We start from the raw sequence: 7,989 nt of genomic DNA on the forward strand, positions 1-7,989 counted from the left end.
AAAAAAAAAGATGAAAACCAAGATTGAGAATTTGCACAGAAAGTCTCCACAGCTTCTGTGAATGTGTTGTTTATACGTTGACAAGCTGTGTCTGTCACAGACATGACCAGAACTCTCTGTCCCCTGAGTTGAATGCTAACCTGGGAACTTGTCTGTCACCACTCCACCACCCTCAAAACTTTACAGAACTATGTGAAGCAATTTACTTCTTAAGGTGCTTAGCGATGACTAAGTTGACCAATGGGATATAGTGGATTCTAGAAATCCAGAGGAGAGACCTTTATTTATTTATTTTATTAAGATCCTTTATATTCTTTTTTATATATATTTCATTAGATTTTTTCTTTATTTACATTTCAAATTTTATCCCCTTTCCTCATTAGCCCTCCGAACTTCCCCCATCCCACTCCCCTCCCCCTGCTCACTGACTCATCCACTCCTGCTTCTCTATCATGGCATTTCCCTACAGTGGAGCATAGAGCCTCACAGAACCAAAGGCCTTTCCTCCCACTGATGACCGACTAGGCCATCCTCTGCTGTATATGCGGCTGGAGCCATGGGTCCCTCCATGTGCAGTCCTTGGTTGGTGGTTTAGTCCCTGGGAGCTCTGAGGGTACTGGTTAGTTCATATTGTGGTTCCTCCTAAGGGGTGCAAACCCTTCAGCTCCTTGGGGAGGGGAGGCTTTTAAAATAAACAATAGTGTTCCCCAGAAGATACCATTGAGTAATAAATGCAATAAAGGGAAATGTATTCAGTGTAAATAATCAATGAACAATTCATATGCAGCACATACAGAATATTTTCTTAGATCCTACCAATTAATTTTAAAAGCCACACTAAAAGTTATAAAAGACAGAAATATACTATTTCTAAAAGTTTCTTTCTACATATACCTATATAAAATATATAACTAGCCTTACTATAAATCATAATATTACATATATAGAAATATATACATATACATGTAAAACACAAACATAGAGAAAGAAACTAGCTTATATAGGCGTGTACAGAATCAGACAGACATTAAGATGTTCGTTTATCCCAAATGTTATGGTTCTTCATGTTCTGTATATTCACTTGTGCCTCACCGGAGTCCAGGAGGGCACAAGGGCCTTGACTCTCCGCTGTCACACATAGTTTCAGATGTTCCGTGGTTAAGCTGTTGGCAGATTTCTAGTTCTGCAAACTGTGGCGGTGGCAGCTCATTGGTCTCATTCTCACAACAGGCAATCTTCTGTAGAAAAAAGGCCTGTTTTCTGGGATCTCTTATGATCCCAGGCTTTTCTCTCTTTATTACAGACTGTGGCTATATTCTTGAATTAATCTTTTCATACACTGTGAAAGGCGTATGAAAGAGCAGGTGATTGTTCTATTGAAATGGGGTCTGAGTTTCTCCCAGTTTTCTCTCCCAATTCTCCCCTTATTCCTCCCTCCCCACTCAACTTCATTTTTGTGTTCTACCCCCACCCCCACCATGCAATGCTTTCTCTCTCTCAAAAACCAAATAAATGCACAAAATACAAGAATATTCAAAATAAACAAAAACTCCACTACAATGGAAAATGCCAAACAAAATAAAATGAAACCAAAAGCTCAGTTGGTACTGGCTCTGCCACTGGTTCTGGAACATGGGAAGATATCAGTGGTTGCTGTCTCTTCTTTTTAGCGTTCTACAGGTAGGTTTCTTCTGAGGGCAGAGAGAACACAAATTTCATGGCTGAATAAGGAAGTCAGGAAGAAATGGAGATAGCTTCACAGTAACCACCAACATTAAAAACTGAGTTCAGAGGCAGAAATGCGTTCGGCATGGTAGGGCATGCCTTTGATCAGAACACTCTGGAGGTAAAGCAGGTAGATCTAAGTTCAAGGCCAGCAGAGTCTTCAAAAAGTATTCCAGGACAGCCAGTGCTCCACAGAGAAACCCCGTCTTGAAAAACATAACAAACAAACAAACAAACAAACAAATAAATGGCAGCAGAAATGCATTCAGCAGCAGGAAGGCAGCTAGAGACACAGCCACGCCACTGTAGAATGTGGCGGAGTACATCCCAAAAGTGCTCCTCTGATATCTCAGCCCACGGATGGACAGGGTGAGCCGGTCAGAATCTGCCCCAGGTGCCTGAGATGCTGGCAGTTGGCAGTAGGTGGGTCTCATCTGAGAGTGTTGACTATGATGTCCTGTTTTCTCCCAAATAGTCCACTTTTGGAAAGCACAGCGATGCTTAGAGATGAACTCTCACACTCTAGCTGAATATCGTGTCACTTTTACATGTAAAATTAGAAAGGGCAAGAAATACCTTTAAAACAAGCAGGGGATTGTTCGATTTAAATGGAGTCCGAGCACTTCCTTCCTCAACCTGAGGTTCCAGAAAACATTCTATGTCTTGCTTGCTCTGTAGATAAGCCCCAAGCAGGTGGGGCGCTCACTGAGCTCACCTGCTTGAGCAGTTGTGTAATTTTGGCAGCTGCCCCTGCTTTGCCATCTGTGCCAAGGAAGCTCAGAGCCAAGAGCGTCTGCCAAGAGGAGTCAAAACACCGCTGACAACCAGGACTTGGATTTGCTACAGATGGAGGCATTCCAGCCCTCCAAAATCAGCCAACACCATTGTTAGGGGAGTGTGATAAAGTGCTGAGTGCATCTGCCCTTGTGAGCTGTCAAAGATCCAACAGGGTAACAAATGACAGGAAGCCACTCTTCTGCCTTAGTCTGGGTAGAGTGTATCAGTGTTTCTCTGATACAAGGCAAGCCTTGGAAACAAGGCAAAGCTTAGAAGAACCATTTTTTTTTTTTTTTTAAATAGGGAATTTTTCCCTTCTGGGCAGAGGTCGTAGCCCTTCCATTGGGTTGATAACACATGGTTATCTTCAGAACTACCAGGGAGAAATGCTGCGCAGTGAAATTCCAGGAAGGCTACACCACAAAGCCACCTACTTAAAGAATGCTTGAGGGAATGCTGGAGACAAAGAACACTTATATAAATTCTGAAAACGTTTCTTTTATCTTCTTTAAACTCCCTCTGACTCAGTATTGGGTCATTTAAGGCAACAAAACCTGAATTTTCAGATCTTTCAAAAGGACAAATTTTGTAACTGAAGCATTAAGATGCCTTGACAAAAACATGTATTATATATACTTATAATAAAGCAAAAATAAAGCAAAGAATTACCTGTACCTGTAACCTGATGTACAACCATAAGCATTTCATTTTGCTTATTATTTCCCATTACCCTATTTCCCATTTTTCTGCTTTTAAATTTTTTTTTATTGTATATTTTCTTTATTTACATTTCAAATGTTATCCCCTTTCCCACTTTCCCCTACTCCTGGAAACCTCCTATCCCATCTTCCTCCCCCTGCTTCTGAGGGTATTTCTCCACCCAACCACTCACTCCTACCACCCCACCCTAGATTTCCTACACTGGGTCATCTATCAAGCCTTCAAAGGACCAAGGACCTCTCTTCCCATTTATGCCTGACAAAGCCATCCTCTGCTACTTATGCAACTGGAGCCATGTGTACACTTTGGTTGATGGCTTAGTCCCTGGGAGCTCTGGGGAATCTGGTTGGTTGATATTGTTGTTCTACCTATGGGGTTGCAAACCCCTTCAACTCCTTCAGTCCTTTCCCTAATTTCTTTATTGGGGACCCCCACACCTAGTCCAATGGTTGGCTGTGAGCATCCTCCTCAGTATTTGTAAGGCTCGGGTAGGGCCTCTCCGAAGACAGCCATTTCAGGTTCTTTTCTGCATGCACTGCTTGGCAACCACAATATTGTCTAGATTTGTTAACTGTATAAATGGATGAATCCCCAGGTGGGGCAGTCTCCGGATGGTCTTTTCTTCAGTCTCTGCTCCACACTTTGTCTCCATATTTGCTCCTGTGAATATTTTGTTCCCCTTCTAAGGAGGACTAAAGCACTCACATTTTGATCTTTCTTCTTCTTGAGCTTCATGTGCTTTGTGAATTGAATCTTGGGTATTTGGAGCTTTGGCTCTAATATCCACTTATCAGTGAGTGCATACCATGTGTGTTTTTTTGTGATTGGGTTACCTTACTCAGGATGATATTTTCTAGTTCCATCCATTTGCCTAAGAATTTCATGAAGTCATTGTTATTAATAGCTGAGTAGTACTCCATTGTGTAAATGTACCACATTTTCTGTATCCACTCCTCTGTTGAGGGACATCTGGGTTGTTTCTAGCTTCTGGCTATTATAAATAAGGCTGCTGTGAACATAGTGGAGAATGTGTCCTTATTTCATGTTGGAGCATCCTCTGGGTATATGTCAAGGAGTGGTATAGCTGGGTCCTCAGGTAGTACTATGCCCAATTTTCTGAGGAACTACCAAAATGATTTCCAGAAAGGTTGTACCAGCTTGCAATCCCACCAGCAATGGAGGAGTGCTCCTCTTTCTCCACATCCTCATCAGCATCTGCTGTCACCTGAGTTTTTTATTTTAGCCATTCTGACTGGTGTGAGGTAGAATCTCAGGGTTGATTTAATTTGCATTTCCCTGATGACTAAGGATGTTGAACATTTCTTTAGGTGCTTTTGGGGCATTCAATATTCCTCAGTCGAAAATTCTTTGTTTAGCTCTATACCCCATTTTTAATAGGGTTACTTGATTCTTGGGAGTCTAACTTCTTGAGTTCTTTGTATATGTTAGATATTACCCCTATATGGGATGTAGGATTGGTAAAGATCTTTTCCCAATCTGTTGGTTGCCATTTGGCCCTATTGACAGAGTCCATTGCCTTTCAGAAGTTTTGCAATTTTATGAGGTCCCATTTGTTGATTCTTGATCTTAGAACATAAGCTATTGGTGTTCTGTTTAGGAAAATTTCCCCTGTGCCCACATGTTCAAGGCTCTTCCCCACTTTCTCCTCTAAAAGTTTCAGTGTATCGGATTTTATGTGGAGGTCCTTGATCCACTTGGACTTGAGCTTTGTACAAGGAGGTAAGAATGGGTCAATTTGCATTCTTCTACATGCTGACCACCAATTGAATCAGCACCATTTGTTGAAAATGGTGGATTTTTCTACTGGATGGTTTCAGCTCCTTTGTCAAAGATCAAGTGACCATAGGTGTGTGGGTTCATTTCTGGGTCTTCAATTCTATTCCATTGATCCACCTACCTGTCACCACACCAATACCATACAGTTTTTTTTTTTTTTTTCTCACTGTTACTCTGTAATACAGCTTGAGGTCAGGGATGGTGATTCCACTAGAGGTTCTTTTATTGTTGAGAATAGTTTTCACTATCCTAGGTTTTTAGTTATCCCAAATGAATTTGCTAATTGCTCTTTCAACCCCTATGAAGAATTGAGTTGGAATTTTGATGGAGATTGCATTGACTCTGTAGATTGCTTTCAGCAAGATGGCCATTTTTACTATATTAATCCTGCCAATCCATGAGCATGGAAGATCTTTCCATCTTCTGAGATCTTCTTCAATTTCTTTCTTCAGAGACTTGAAGTTCTTTTACATACAGATCTTTTACTTGCTTGGTTAGAGTCCCACCAAGGTATTTTATATTATTTGTGACTACTGTGAAGGGTGTTGTTTCCCTAATTTCTTTCTCAGCCTATTTATCCTTTGTGTAGAGGAAGGCTACTGAGTTGTTTGAGTTAATTTTATATCCAGCTACTTTGCTGAAGTTATTTATCAGGTTTAGGAGCTCTCTGGTGGAATTTTTGTGGTCACTTAAGTACACGAACATATCATCTGCATATAGTGATATTTTGACTTCTTCCAGTTCAGTTTGTATCCCTTTGACCTCCTTTTGTTTTCTAATTGCTCTGGCTAGAACTTCAAGTACAATATTGAATAGGTAGGGAGAGAGTAGGTAGCCTTGTCTAGTCCCTGATTTTAGTGGGATTGCTTCAAGTTTCTCCCCCTTTAGTTTGTTGTTGGCTACTGGTTTGCTGTATATTGCTTTTACTGTGTTTAGGTGTGGGCTTTGAATTCCTGATCTTTCCAAGACTTTTAACAGGAAGGGATGCTAAATTTTGTCAAAGGCTTTTTCAGCATCTAATGAAATGTTCCTGTGGTTTTTTTCTTTGAGTTTGTTTATGTAGTGGATTATGTTGATGGATTTCCATATATTGAACCATCCCTGCATCCCTGGGATGAAGCCTTCTTGTTCATTGTGAATGATCGTTTTGATGTGTTCTTGAATTTGGTTGGCAAGAATTTTATTGAGTTGTTTTTTTTTTTTTTTTTTTTTTTTTTTTTTTTTTTTTTTTTTTTTTTTTTTTTTTTTTTTTTTTATCAATGTTCATAAGGGAGATTGGTTTCAAGTTCTCTTTCTTTGTTATGGCTTTGTGTGGTTTTGGCATCAGCATAACTGTGGCTTCATAGAACGAATTGAGTAGTGTTCCTCCTGTTTGTATTTCATGGAATAGTTTGAAGAGTATTGGTATTAGGTCTTCTTTAAAGATCTAATAGAATTCTGCACTAAACCAATCTGTTCTTGTGCTTTTTTTTGGTTGGGAGACTTTTAATGACTGCTTCTATTTCTTTAAGGGTTAGAGGACTGTTTAGATGGTTTATCTGATCCTGATTTAGCTTTGGTGTTTAGTATGTGTGTAGAAAACTGTCCATTTCATCCACATTTTCAGTTTTGTTGATTATAAGCTTTTGTAGTAGGATCTGATGATTTTTTTTTTTTTGAATTTCCACATTTTCATTTCTGATTTTGTTAATTTGGATACTGTCTTTTTCCACTCTGGTTAGTCTAGCTAAGGGTTTATCTATCTTTTTGATTTTCTCAAAGAACCACCTCCTGGTTTTTTGATTCTTTTATAGTTTTTTCCCCCTTAGGCATGTCTTTATTCACTTGAATGCTGTACAAATTTTACAATTTCCTTTTGCTGAAAAATGTATAAAAATAATCTTTATATAGGAGTTCATTCGTTACTGTAAATCTTTCTAAATCTCTGCAATGGCTCTAAATGAGCATAAGTGAATAAGTGGAAGTGAAGGGAGGCTGGGGGTGGGGGATGGGGCGCAGGAGGTGGAGCCACTCTTCAGGTACCAACCCACCTCGAGTCCTAGCTAGACACATCAATTCCTTCTTATTAACCCCCTCCATCATGGCTACCCTGAGTTCCCAGGACTCAGGACATGAGAGGTCCAGAAGCTGCAGGGTGAGCAGGTGGGAAAGGAAGGGTGATTGCTGGCAACCACTCAGCACCACCTCCGTTCTGAACCTCCTTCGTAGTGACTGGCAGGAACAGGGTAGAGGCAGCTGAGCCTGGCTGGGGAGGGAAGGCTCCAAGAGAGAAAAGGCAAACATTTGGCTCCGTGGAGAGAGGGCTAAGCTCTCTGTCCAGCTATGCTAGCACAGTTACAAGCGCCAGTGCAAGCCGGGAAAGCACAGCCAGAACTGACCAACCAAAAAAAGGCTGAGTAAGCCAAGAGTTGGGCTCTTGGGGTCGGGGATGGTGGGGGTTGGGGGACAATCCTTTGTTGGGCTCCCAGCCCAGACGGTCTGAGTTGCGGCTGCACAGGACGTGTGTCCTTGTCAGAGTCTGAGAACAGGAACATCAAAGAGATCACAGATGCCTTCACTCTCGTCCAGGTTGTAGAAGTAATCGTGGTCTCCGGGAGGTGGAGAAAGTCGGAGGAGGGGGACGAACCCTTCTGAAGACATCCATTCTTCCAGCAGCTCGGAGCTCATGCACTCTCTTGTGGGGTCGAAGATTTCTGACAGCTCTTTGGGGAGATCCAGGACGCCTGTGGGGTCTGCCTTGACGGGCTCAAAGGAGGTAGAAGGGTTGGGTCTAGATGAACTGCTGCTGCTGCTGCTGCTGCTGCTGCTGCTGCTAATATCCAGTAGTGCAGAGGACTGCAGAGGTCGAGTGCTGCAGTGTTGTCAGGCTCAGCGGGAGTGAGCCAGGTTCACCACTGTCCTTGTTCTCACTTCCAGGGCTACCCCTCACTGCAATCTCAGCTGTCTCGCCGCCTGTCACCTCTGAGACTT

At 41.7% G+C, this 7,989-nt stretch overlaps 1 protein-coding gene and 1 pseudogene across 3 annotated transcripts in view; one reads left to right on the forward strand and one right to left on the reverse strand.

Annotated features, from left to right (window-relative positions):
* The window catches only part of Dnajc5b (DnaJ heat shock protein family (Hsp40) member C5 beta), a 120,235-nt gene that overhangs the window by 72,205 nt on the left and 40,041 nt on the right, over positions 1 to 7,989 (forward strand). The gene's annotated exons all lie outside the window — the stretch shown is intronic.
* LOC116094981 overlaps positions 7,462 to 7,989 on the reverse strand; it is a 1,171-nt pseudogene continuing 643 nt past the window's right edge.

Source organism: Mastomys coucha, unplaced genomic scaffold (genome assembly GCF_008632895.1).
Source record: "Mastomys coucha isolate ucsf_1 unplaced genomic scaffold, UCSF_Mcou_1 pScaffold17, whole genome shotgun sequence".
NCBI classification, from domain to species: Eukaryota; Metazoa; Chordata; class Mammalia; order Rodentia; family Muridae; genus Mastomys; species Mastomys coucha.